Raw genomic sequence first — 14,287 nt, 5'->3', positions numbered from 1 at the left:
ACTTTTAAAAATATAGGGAGAAAGAGGCTTCAGTTGAAGCATAGCTTGTTGAGACCAGTTGTAACCACTAGCAGTACTTTGGTCTCTGGATCGTCGTAATACAGTGCTGGATGTCTTCTAATGGAACTGGAACATTTCAATTAGTTGGACGTTTATTAAATTTGTAAAGAAAAATGGAAGAATTTTTAAATATGGACGCACCTTAACTTCTAAAGGCATCATCATTTTGTCAAATCCAACAAAAGTGCTCAGCACGAATATACTACTGTTTTAGTCACTTGTCTTTCTTTTAATGTAATGCCAAAACATGAATGGCCCAATCAATACCCACTGTTTTGTCTGTTCTGGGCTACTGTAGAAACATGGCAGTCATCTCTGTGAAGCAGATCAAAAGCGGCTCATTCTAAGCTAGCTGATCCCCCTAAATGCTCCACTCTGTTCCTTTAAATGTGGCTGAATTGACTGTCCAATGTTTTGGGGAATTCCTAATTTCAACATTCTTCCCATAACTAACTTTATGAATGTCTAATTGACAGAAATGTCTAGGTTGTGTCAGATACCCATCCAGGACTGTGATGCGTAATATGATGGTCTTCAGGGCCAGGTTCTCTGTATGATGCTAACAAGCTGTATTTTTAATGCATCTCCAGGACAAACTTAAGTCATTTTTTATCCAACAGTTGGGACAAGCACATAGGGATGAAACAGTTTGCTTAACTACAAGATAGTATGTCAAATTTGTCTTAGTGTTGAAGAAGGCTTTGCATTGACTGGTACGACGAGATGACCTCATGTTATTTAGTGTTACGTTTGCCTCTCCAGTCACCACATTGAACAAGATGATGGAAGGTCAATAGCATGACTGAAAAATCTAACTTTTCTTTTTCTGAGATATTATACAAGTGTTGAATTGCTCTTCTGGGGGTGAACATTGTGAAAATGTGAATTCACTCAAATTGGACAGAAACGCTCAAGTTAATGTGCAGCCACCGATTCTGCCAGATAGAAATGTGAACTGCCTCTCCCCTGCCATTTTGTTTTGTCTTGTTTACATCATGAATGTTTCCTTTGCTGTAGCTGTTTCAAAGTGTGTACCTGTAGGAGAGCAGTGTCCCCGGATAGTGAGCTTCTCTAAGCTGTACACGGCTAACACCTCCTGAGAGCTTCCTTCTACCTCTGAGCCATAGAAACGCATTGGCTTTACCTCGTTGCTGTCACACTGTAGTGAACATGTTACTCATATTGAAATGTATACCTGTTGTCATTCCTCACTGAAACCAAATGGTGCAGGGTAATCGCTGACAGCAAGCTAACAGGCTAGCTTGTTGTCAGCTACTACCCATTTGTTTTGATAAGGAATGCCTATCTAGGTATTTTAGTTCATGTTACATGTCGCCGAAAGACTATGGTTCCAACTAGTTATTTGTTTTTAAAGGATTGTATATCCTAAAACAGCCGGGCGCTGTAACGTAGACAATCTATCTTTGCATTACTGTAACATGCCGCTAGCTGCCAGCTAACAAGCTAGCTCGTAGCCGACTGTTAACCGTTAGTTAAATACAGATTAGCTATCGATAACAACGCCATTTTCAGTCGTCTAAACTTGTTCACAACAGTGTGACGTGCACCTTGTACGGCAAAAAAAAATTAGACTAATATTCAAAAATGTCTCCTTAAAATTTGGTCTCAGTGTGTCTGTGGTCTTTTGGTCACAGCCAGATGGCTCAGCTGCATTTTTGGAAGTAAACCCCTCATTTGAAACGTGAACAGAAATCTATAATGTAGAAAAGATCTGAGTGTCACAGGATGCAATGGTACCCACAGTTCTGGGAGGAGGTTTAGGGCAAGTTTGTCTCAACTTTGACATTCTGTGGTCATTGCTATTTCTAAATGCATCAACAGGCAGCGTTGTGATATTTTCACACGGTACAAATTCATAGGCTTCATAGAAAATGTGTCAGTCTTCATGTAAAAGTGGCAAATGCTGCCCACCTCTCAGAAGCAAAAAACCAATACTTGAATATTAGAATGCTCAACACTCACTGAGAACTAGTGCTGGATGTCATTTGGACCTTTTTGATTCTAGTGGCGATAAGATACCCAAATCTCGGTACAGACACCAAAACAATACTTGAGACAAAAGACAAAGCTCTGGAATGTTAAATCTATGTGCAAATGTGAATTTGTCTAAAATTGTTGAAATGGAATTGCATACTTTTTTTAAATCAAAGAGTAAGTAACAATATTACAAATCTGACCAGATATTTGATGCCTGCTCACGGTACTTTTTTTCCACACTTGCACATTTCAGTTGGTACCAAAATGTATTGATACTTGACACCCAGCCTACCGCGAACTGTGACCCTCCATCTGTTCTTCATGTTTCTGTCCAATCCCCTCTGACCTCAGCCCGTCTGCAGTGTACTGCTTAGACTGGCCAGTTCCAGACCGCGACCGTCATTTATACTGTCGTCTGATACCTCCATTGTGCAATAGATTATGTTTATTTTTTATTGTTGTTTTGTGTATCCTGTGAAACTTCTTTTTTTTTTTGATACCTAGCGAATGTTTTTAGTATGATTATTTATGCACCAGCCACCGCCCACTCCTCTGTCCCCACTTTGTGGAGGAAGTTCCTGCTTTGATTCCAATCTACAAGCTTTTCAGTTCAAAACACTTTTTGTCTATTTTGTGGAAAGAAAATGGTAACACAATGTTCCTTACTCAATATGTTTTAATTATCAGCAATGTTAGCAGTTAAAGGTATTTATAGAATGACTGCTAAAGAAATGTAAAAATGTACAACTTAATTATTCCTCAGTTTTAATACTAATTTTATTTCTCTAAATGGTGGATATTTAATTTGGGTCAAAAATCCTTTGAATTGTGTCTGATGGATGCTTAATAGTAAGCAGCACAAACAGATTTTGAGGGGACTTGTTTCATTCTCTGTTCACTTTATTTTGGTGGATTTCTTATTTTTTTCTGCCTTTAACTTCCCTTCCTCTCATTTAGGCAAACTACTCTGAGCTGTCTTGATCAAGATGCATACGATGTGTATACAGTCTGTATAGTATCATGTCTGTTATATTTGTCCTATAAAAAAAGTGAAGATGAAGAAGAAAAAGTAAACTTGATGAGGAACCATTGGGAGGATTGCTTACAGTTACACTAATAGCTGCAGAGAGAACAGACGCTGGTTTGTTTTGAACAGTGACCCTCTCTACATGGTCTGTGCTGTTTACTAGAATAAAACATTTCAGTTCAATGAGGGTGGACTGCCGCTTTATTTGTTACAGGTGACAAGTTGAAGACTGGAGACGTGAAAGATTTTAAATTGAGTACTTCTGTAATTTAACATTGCACTTCTATAAGTTTGTGGGAGTCTCATCAGGGTTATTTTCTAACATTTGCCCTGTAGGACTGTTGACAGTACCATGTGTGTCCCACAGTTTAACTTTACTTTGGTAGTTTCCATACACTCCCCACTGTGTCTGTCCTTCCATGAAACTCTCAAAGCTTTTGCTCCTGTTTTATGCCAGAAAGGAATCGGACAGGTTTCCCACCATCATTCCTTCTCTCCTGCACAGCACATCTTTCTGGGTCTTGACTTGATCTTGACCACAGCCCTGAAGATAACTACACTAAAAACACCACTGCTGGATTTTCAGTCCTTATTGCTGGACCCGCTGGGGGGAGGGCGGCAAGGGAGGACCAGAACCAGGACTGCGCGGGGCAGACTGTCAGACCCCTGCTGCAGTAAAGTCTTATCTAAAGGGAATCTGGTGCTAGGGGAACACTACCGCCTTTGTCCACAGGGACCGCCAAGATCGACACTAAATTATAATGCCTCATAGTAGCTTTAAGTAGAAATGTATTTGTCCATATGCATCATTCAAGAACAAGATTAACTGACATGATTAGGCAAGTGGCTGCTACTTCTTGACAATAGGCACTGTCCTGAGGTTCCCTGTGCTCACCGTGAAGACCTGTAATTGTTCTCTGACAGACTCCTTGCAGAGCTTAAACACAACGTGCAGTAACAACTCCATCCCTCCCAGACGGCCACAATGTGCAGTGAATTACGCTCAGCTACGTTTTCAAGGATACAGCTGTGTAGTGTGAAACGAATGCTGTGCAAACACAGCGGCCATTTTAGGACATATTAGCTGAAACCCAAGCAATCTGCTATGTTAGCGAATGCTAACTGTCTCCGTATGGAATAACAGGAAATTCCTCGCTAGGTTTGTGTTTACCCTATGGTAATGGAGAGGAGGAAATGAAAAACCTATTGGCTTTTTAACTGGGAATGTGGGTCAGAGAGAATTAAAGGATAAATGTTGGTTTTCCCCTCACAATAGTTCTGTATCTCTCTTCTGCTTCTATCCTCTCACCAGTGTGCTTTCACTTTTCAGCCTCATCAGCACTGCTACAATTTCTTGCTCCATTATTTTCAACTTGAAAACACATGCACTTTGTGAAAGGGGAATTCCTGGAAGTAGTGGGATATCCCTTACTGCCCGAGGACCGTGAACATACACACACGGCTGAAAGTAATGCCAGCTGCTGAGCAGTTGTTAGTTCAGCCTGTGTTTGTCATGTCTGTCAGTATCGGCCACCAGCATTGGTGTAAGCTCACCTATTCAGTGAACTCATCCCCAAGAAAGCCTCACAGCTGAACATGAGCTCAAGTGCTGCAGTGCTGGGTGTCAAAAAGGGGTGATTATGGTACTCCCACGGCATCCAAAGCAAACTGATGACTTGAATCTGAAAAGAGAATAATTGGTGCTGAAATGATTTGTATTTTGTTGTAGTTTTGTTGCACGTGGTTCTAATTATTGTTATCTCAGCCGGGAGGATCATGCAATCAGTCGCGTGCGTTCGTGGTGTTGTGAGTGAGTGAGTGTGCATCTCTGTGTCTGTCCATGGCTATTCTCGCATTCTGCTGCAGCCGCATGATATTTTGGCTGCCCATTGCCTGCATTCATCCCCGCATGTTTTAAGTTTGAATGAAGTGTGTTTTACACACTGATGCCTTCCAGGCCATTGGTGACTAGATGGAGGGTAAGCAGTAATACAGCAGTGGGTGTTGCAAACACAATCTGTGATCTTGTTTACCTTTAATCCTTTTTATACAAGGCCTAGTTTTTATATGTTCTGTAACACAATTTATTATTATTACTTATAACTTACAGAAACACTGTGTACAGTAGTCCATCTTCTCCCTCTCTCAGAAACACATTCAGCGACAGAGGGTAATTATCTCAGCACAATAATAGAAAATCATATTTGACCTTTTTTTGTGTTACATCATAAAATATGACGACAGACATTCAAAACTTCATTCATAAACCTCAATTGAACCACATTCAATACAGCCCTAGTCTCCATGCTGTGTAGCGAGATGAGCCTGCTAAATTTGCACCCAAAGTGCCGTCAAAACTCTGCATCGATAATTCTAGACCAGAAAAAAGGCACAGGGAAAACAAAACACTTTACCAGATTTAGACCTAAAAACATATTTACTGCTGTAATCTGGAGTACGATGTAAATCAATTTACAGTAAATAATCTATATCAAACGAGCAATGAGCTCATTTAGAGTTGTTTTTGATACAGAAAACAAAACGAACCTTTTTACATTGTTAACAAAAACATCTTAGTCGGCAGACAAATATTCTAATAAAGTACTTCATTAGAAAGGCTTTTCAGTTTTTAGAATAAGGTGACTTAGTTGATGTGTATGCGTAGTTCATGTGAAGTGGCTGGTTACCTTTCACTTCTACTCTCCTTGTACCTTCAAATCCTCTGCATGTTAGCATTCTGTGGTTGGGATTTACCTCACAGAGCTGCTTTGCATGGCTGCAGTCTCTTGTTCTTTCTAACACCAGTCATGCATTCTCTGCAAAGTCTGCGAAAATCCGAACTGGCTGTCCAAACAGAAATCAGCTGCCCAAATAGCTGATGTGTTTGAGATGTGAGACACGTGCAAATCTCACATGAAATATATCTGATTTCATCTGTTTGCACAGAAATGGAATGAGCACAATCCCACTGTTTTTGTAACAAGAGTGTGAATAAAAGCCTTCCACGTATAGTGTGTGTGTGTGTGTGTGTGTGTGTGTGTGTGTGTGTGTGTGTGTGTGTGTGTGTGTGTGTGTGTGTGTGTGTGTGTGTGTGTGTGTGTGTGTGTGTGTGTGTGTGTGTGTGTGTGTGTGGATCCCAGGGTCAAGTCACATGACCAGACAGACAGACAACCTACAGTATCAAGAAGAACCATAACTGGCTGGAAGCAACATGTCTGTTAGCAATTTAAATGCATAGAGAAACCAGTTTGTCAAGTGAGCTGAAACCAGACTAGATGGTGGGTATTCACCTGAAGTCACATACACACAAACAGACACACACAAATGCAACAAGAGGAAATCTTTCCTGACTTGAGCTGATTGAAAGCAGTTGGGATCGCAGCCTGAAAGATGTGATCAGCTTGAAGGGAGGGACGTCGTGAGAGGAGGATGGATATACTGACTGTGTGTGTGTGTGGGGTGAAATTACTCTTTCCATGTGTTCTGAGCTGCTCCACTCATTTCTGACGATCAATATTCCGTTTCTTTACAGACTTTTTTTGACATGCGAATTGAAAGCTATACATTTTTAAAGCAATGTCTGGCGTTACCTCAAAGGATCTCAGCCTCAAAGTACCAAGAAAATGCTCGAGGACTTGAACGAGTTTTTGATGCCTCTGTCCGCACACAAGCACATGTGCATGGGTGTCATTTGGAGACACGGCTGATTTTTGTCCGATTGTCTCTTTTGTGACCCCTCTTGTATTCCATGTCCCCAGTTTGTCCCTTTTTCTGTGTGTGTGTGTGTGTGTGTGTGTGTGTGTGTGTCTTCCTGTCCTGCTGACAAACCTGGGCCCACTCCAACCTCCACACCTACCGACACCTCTCTCCGCTCCTCACACACCTGACAGCCATCTCCTTATCAACTCCACAGTCCTGGTCCAGGCCATCGCTCAGCTACGCCAGTTCATGGGGTCAAGCCTCTGCGTCCAACAACAACCCATAACACCCTTCTTCTGTTATCTGCAGAGATGTTTAGATGTGGATGTTTGAGGCTGTGTTCACAAATCACAGTCTACCTAATTCTTTTCAACGAGATTACTGCGGGGTTTGTAAAAAAAACTGATATGTTGCATGAAGTAATGCTTCCCAGTTCCACACAACATAGCAACTGGTTTCAGCAAATTGAGATTGGTAGGCTTAATGAAGGCTAATTTACACTTTACACCTTTAAGTCGGTCTCATCCAACTGCCCTGAAATAAATCAATATTACTTTCATGAAAGAAGTTTGAGTCGAAGGTGTTTCTGGTGATTTATCTTCATCATTCATATATATATATATATATATATATATATATATATATATATATATATATATATATATATATATATATATATATATATATATACACAGTGGTGTATAAAGTACCCAAAAGCCATACTTAAGTAAAGATACCTTACTGGAAAACTACTCCAGTAAAAGTGAAAGTCGCCTATTAAAATACTACTTGAGTAAAAGTCTTAAAGTATCTGATATTTATTGTACTTAAGTATCAAAAGTAGTTTTCTGATATTAAATGTACTTAAGTATTGAAAGTAAAAGTACAAGTACATGCTGTTAATAAAAAAGCAAAGGGTCAGAATTTTGAGAATTATGAAGTTTATTCTTTTAAGTGCTGTGGCCACCATGACCAAGGACAAGGAGTTGTGTTGAAAATAATTGGGTTGGCTGTGATCCATCCAGGAGCAACAATGTTGAACATCATATATTGTACAGAAGTATACTTTTGCATCTACTATGAACTTATCATCATAATTCTCCGAAAGGCAAATAAGTATGCTCATTCCGACTAGAGGATATCAACTTGATGCATCAGGTCAGTGTTTTGAGAAAGGACACCTGCCTTGTAAACTCCTATGGGCCTGATTTGAACACAATAGGCAAAGGTTTTGCTCAAGCTGAATCTGCAATTGGGCGAATAATCATGTTTGATTTCATTGGTGGTGCGCTGTCGAAACAGTCATTTCCTGCTTTGTGTTACCGTACTAGTGCTCATGCTTATCTTAAGTATTTACTGAAAGAACACGTGTTTATTATGTGATATTTCATTTACACATTGTGTAAAACAATTATATCAAATGATTAAGAAATCCACAAAACAATACTATGAGTCTTCTTACCACTGTGAAGAAGTTACCCAGTCACAGTTTTCCACTTTAGTTACAGTTTATTTCTGTGTTATCTGAATATTACACAGAGAACTTTGTTGATGAGATACTTAAGCCTATCCCGAGTCAAGATTTCCAGTAAACCCAAACTGAGAGGAAATTACATCATTTAAATGTGTAACTTTGTGGTTTGCACATTAACACAACATCCTGCAAGACTTACCCCAACAATATATTATTACAATTTTACAGAATATTCCCAGTAGCAAATATCAACAGAAACAGAACTTGGAGCCAACTTGACATAAAAATCGAACAGTTCCCGCTATTTGAAGCTGTGACTTCCCTCTCTAACTTTGCACCATACGGTTTTCTGGTGTTTCAACCTAACTGTTTATGGTACATCCTCTATAAAAGATAAGAACTCTATTTAACAGAATCCTCTTTGCATAACAGAACTAATGAATCTACATGCAACATAAACGCTGCCAGACTTGTTTACCAACAGACAAACAAGGCAGAGGACTGCTACCATCATAACTCGATCATCCACAAACTAAAGCAGCACCGAAAGTAACAACCCAGTCATTACTTGAAACTGAAAAATTGCCTGTTCATCTTCAAAAGAAGTTGGTTTTCAAAATTGCGAGAATTCAGTCTCGCTCGTCTTGGGCTGAAGACTAGTCCTGCGATGCTAAATAGCCTTTCACAGGCTGCTGAGGCAGGTAGAGGTGTGTTCAGCTTCACAGACAGCTTGCGCACAGCTGGGAAGGATTTCAGCAAGTCCATGTGATCTGCTGAACAGGCCAAGTATCCATCCAGTTGTTTGGTGCTGTCTTGTGCTTGAGACGACTGCAGGGCAGAGAAGAAGTCATCTTCATCAGATGAACTGGACCTGGTGGCATCACCTAGCTGCAGTGAGGGTTCTGCCATGTGCTGCTTGATGTAGTCCATTCCTGAAATATAGTGAGGGTGAAAATATAAATGATAGGATTAATACAACTTTCTAACATGTCATGACCCCAACCTAAGGTTTTGTACTAAATAGTTTGTTTAATTTGAGGTTTATACATTTAGTTTCATGCACTGTCCATGCATCCATAATTGATTTGTGGATTTGCCAATATTACAAAGAGTCAAAATGTACACCCATACACTTATTTTTCACTATCCCCATGTTGTCTTACCCATTCCGATTGTGGCATCATCCTTTGTCCAAGCTGTTCGGAACTTTGGAAGAAGAATCGCAGCTGCGATCAACTCGGGGTCTCCTGACATGTGGCCAAAACGATTCTTTATTCCCACCTGTAGAGCATCCACCAAAGGCTTGCAGTACTTCAATGGCAACTTGACTCTGTCAAGTTTGGCGGTCAGCAGGTTGATTGTTGGAAGTAGCCACCCCATATGGGCATTTGTCTCTGCTTGCAAGATGTTGGTTGCCTGGGCGACTGGGCTCATGACAGCGGCATACTCTGTGAGGAATGCGAGTTCAGCTGGATTGAACCTGTGATGAAAACAAAAACAACACTGTTTTATAACACTATATAACCATTTCATCAGATTCAACAAAAAATTGCTGGATGAGTAATTAACTAAAATGGATCAATGATAAGTGGAAGTTGGGATACAATGTGAAACAGTTATTAGTGCCCAAGAAAGGGTGGGGAAACACATCCACAGTTCTAGAGACATTCAAGACATTACGTTCAATTATGATGAAATAATAAAACATACATAATTCTTACTTACATCGGAACCTTTAGGTCTGTGCAGATGACTCTGATGGCCCCCTCTCCCTTGTCTTTGATTATCCTCAGCAGTCTTTCCACTGCCAGGAACAAGGAGTTCCACCTGGTAGCATTCGGGCGCAGCAGTTGGAGGGAGCAAGCATCTTCAACAGTTTTGGCTGCAAGTGTGGATCTTCCACATTTGTTCCAAAGAGCATTACACTTGCCAAATGTTGAACGGTACACTTTCTTGTATGCCTCATTGGATGTTGCTTCCTGGGCATCAACCATAGCGATTAGGTTGAGTAGGTGACAAGCACAGCGCTGGTGCTTTGGGAGCTGGAACTCCAAACCATCATCTTCATTCAGAAGCGCTGACACATCAACAAACTCCACTTCTTCACCCCCCTCTTGATCCTCTTGATCCTCTTGATCCTCCCGTGGTTGAGATGCATCACCATCACTTCCGACTTCATTGTTGTTCTTATCTTCACCAAAAACTTTGAAAGCGTTTATGAAGTTAGAGCCGTTGTCTGTAGTTGTTCTCTGAATCTTCTCCCGAATTTCAAACTCGGAATGGATGTCATTCAGGGCGTTTGCCAACACATCAAATGTGTGCGAACCTCTCAGTTGTTTACAGGCTAGGGCTGCTGAGCATCTTTTGAGACTGTCAGGGTCAATCCAATGGGCAGTAACACCAATGAAGCTCCGCCTTCTGACAGACCAGCAGTCGATGGTGGTGGCGATATGGTCAACTCCCCTCATGGCCTCAGTCACCGCCTTCTTCATTCCCTTGGAGGCGTCATCAATCATGGAGCGCAAGGTCAGCCGTGTCATCATTTTTGCATTAGGTTGCAATTCCTTCACAAAATCTCTAAATGGCTCTTGTTCAACAACACAGAATGGCTGGAGCCCTTGGACCACATACTTAACGACAGCTTTGTCAATGGACCTCTGAGACACAGTCATGGTGTTCACTAATGTGGTCTGCTTGCTGGTGGAGGGAGTCTCAGGAGCCCGTTTTCTCTTTATTGATGTCAGCTCTGTATATTTATTAAGGTGGTGTACATGCTTTCTCTGAAACAGTGAGAGAAAGACAATGTGTAAGCATAACAACTTTAGCTAGCCCCACTTGCTACACACACTTGCATGCATCTCCAACTCCGACGTGGTTCAAATCGTAATGCTGTGCTCTCGCGGCTCCTGTCAATCCTATGGTGTGGTGGCTAGCTAACGTTACGTTAGCTAACGCTAGCTAACTAGTGCTGCAATGATTATAGCTAAGATGACTCAAATCAACAACATCTCACAACTGTCAACACTTCCTCAGCTCACTAAATGAAGCTAGCGTAAGTTCATGCAGGACACGGAAGTTATACGCCCCAGCTGTAACCAGCTGACAGCCAGCCGATTGAATCATAGCTTCCAATCGGCCGCGCACCAATCACAGCCCACTCTCACTTCACGGAGGTTTATTTAAATATGGCTTCCTCCTCACTGATTCATTCTACATCTACGCTGCTACAGACCACACGCTGGCGAAGCTTCGCCTCCTCCACCCCAGCCTCCACCTCTTTGTCAGTTCATCTTCTGGCAAATGTTTGAAATGTATTTTAAAAATGTACCTCTGTCCCGTAAACCCGGGGGGGTTATTGCTCGTGCTCCCGGTCTTAGCTCAGTAGCTGCTGGCTAATCCGGGGAGCATTCAAAGAGCGGAGCCATTATCGCCAAGTTTAACTGTATTCCATTTGTTGCAATAAATGGTTAAAATCTATAACGAGAGTGTTCCTGACTGAACTCGCTAGCGATCTGTCTACTACACTAATTGTCTCACTTGATTTACGATAGCTAGCGAACGTTAGCCTAACATACACCATGTATAGCTACATTAGATCAGACACCTGTCTCCCCCCCCTCCCCCGCCAAAAGATATACTCCAATACTGTGGGAAACACTGCTCGATATCTTAACAATAACAGGTTTATGATAATTATGATAACTAAACATTAACATTGCGGCTCATGGGATTCATCTTAATTTACCTCAATGTGTTTCCTGAGGTTGGATGGGGAGTTCTTGAATGCCAATATTTCCGTAGCTTTTGGCAAGCATAAAAGGCACTTCATTCGATACGATGAACCGTTCACTCCGACATAAGTAAACATTCCTCGCAAATATGGCCAAGGGTGTTGGTCGTCGTTACCACCGTCATTTGTTGCGGGAGTAGCAGGTGCTTCTATGTTTGCTTCCATCGTGAAATGAGTGGAATTCTACTGATGTAGTTGCTCGCTAGCTAGCATCCTGGGCATCACTGGGAATCAAAAAACCGCGGCTTTGGGAGCACTTGTTTGAAATTGCGCATTAACGTGATTAACCAATGATTTAACTTGCAAGCTAGGACCACTGATTTGATTCACCAAACCTGCTTGCTTGCAGTCTGCGTTCCACCACAGTCCCCGACGTTGGTCTGATGATTCATTTTTTTTCTAAAGATAGATTTTATTTTGTAGCGAGTAACGAAGGTTTCAGGGGAAATGTATCGGAGTAAAAGTATCAGTTTTCTTTACAAAATGTAGTGAAGTAAAAGTAAAAGTCAACAGAAATATAAATAGTAAAGTAAAGTACAGATATCCAAAAAAACTACTTAAGTACAGTAACGAAGTACTTCTACTTCGTTACTATACACCACTGTATATATATATATATATTAGAGCTGTGAAAAATAACGCGTTAACGCGTTATGATTAAATTACAGGATACATTCGTTATTTTTTTTTAACGCATTTAACGTATGCGCAGAATGAGCTTCCAATATCCCACAATTGACCGTTCGCCCCCTTAGTTACTGTTGCTACGTCGACAAAACTCCAAGGACTGTCAACCCTAAAGCATGGCGAGGACGGGGACCAGCGCTATATCTGTCAGTGTCAGTGATACTTTTTGGAGTAATATCTCCGCGATATTCTCCGGATCAAGGCAAAGGGACTGCAATATGCAGTGGAAGGATATATCCAAAACATTAAGATGACGAAGGTGACGCAACAATAATCGAAGCAAAAGCATACAGGTCTCAATCCAAACATCTCTAATGCAGTCAGACGTTAGCTGCTATCCAAACAAACTAATGTAACAGACTGTCTCATCTTTGTCCTTTCTGGTGTTGAAGATATGTCCCATCAGCGTTGCCGTAGAGAGGGGGCAATTCCCGCCTCTAGGAAAAGGGGCGTAAACGTAAACGGGAAGACGTTGTGGTTTCACCGTAGCACTACCAGCCTAAAGTACCATCTCCACGCGACGCATGCGTTGGCCGGTGAGGGGAGTTTAAGTGGAATGCGCCAAATCACCCTCACTGAACAACGTAGTTCCCTCACTAAGTCTGCCTGTGACAAGTTGACTAGCACAGTTGCCAAATGGATTGCAAAAAGCTGTAGACCGATTAATATTGTTGAGGACGAGGGGTTCACCGAAGTTGTGCGAGTGGCAACGGGGGACTCGAGCATCAAAGCACCGCAAAGACGCACAATAATGACAAAAATCGGTAATATGTGATTAATCATGATTAATCCACAGGAACCTGTGATTAATTTGATTACAATTTGTAATCATTTCACAGCCCTAATATAAATATATATATATATATATATATATATATATATATATATATATATATATATATATATATATATATATATATATATACACACACAAATCAAGACAATTCAGTGGGGTTAAAATGTTTCAAATGAAGTAGTTCGCATACATAAATATTACTCTTTGTTTATTCATTTGCATAAATAAAATAAATATTGATTTGAAAACAAAACATCTCTTAAATGTCATGTCTCTGGGGGCTTAATGAACTAGTTTAGCTGGGACAGAATATACATTCCCACTGGTGTGTCCTGCTGCTCACAGTGGTGCTGCTGTCCCAGTAGATGGCATCCTCTTCCCATAAATAACATTCCCACTTTTCTTCAGAAAGTGCCGGACACACGTGGCTCTGGGAATCCATTCAGATAAGATACCAACAGCTGATAAAGTTCCCCGATTCACTGAATTTCACTGGGAAAAAAAGTTTTTACTGCAATCCTCACCGGCCTTTTGACCCCACCGACAGGAAAACACTGTTTATCGCCACATCTCTGCTATCAGTTTTGTCCACACACTTATGGTTTTATGAGTGTGTTATGTTGGAGTTGGGGAAGAATATGCCATTAAACACTCTGGAGGGGAGTTCCTCTCAGATGATCTGTTGCACAAGAGCTTGAGAGCTCGTTTACAGCCTCTTGCCAACTGAAAATATTAGCATTGGAGAGGGAGGTGGGT

This window comes from Pholis gunnellus (assembly GCF_910591455.1).
Source record: "Pholis gunnellus genome assembly, chromosome: 4".
Lineage (NCBI taxonomy): Eukaryota > Metazoa > Chordata > Actinopteri > Perciformes > Pholidae > Pholis > Pholis gunnellus.
Note: the sequence above shows the minus strand (reverse complement) of the source record.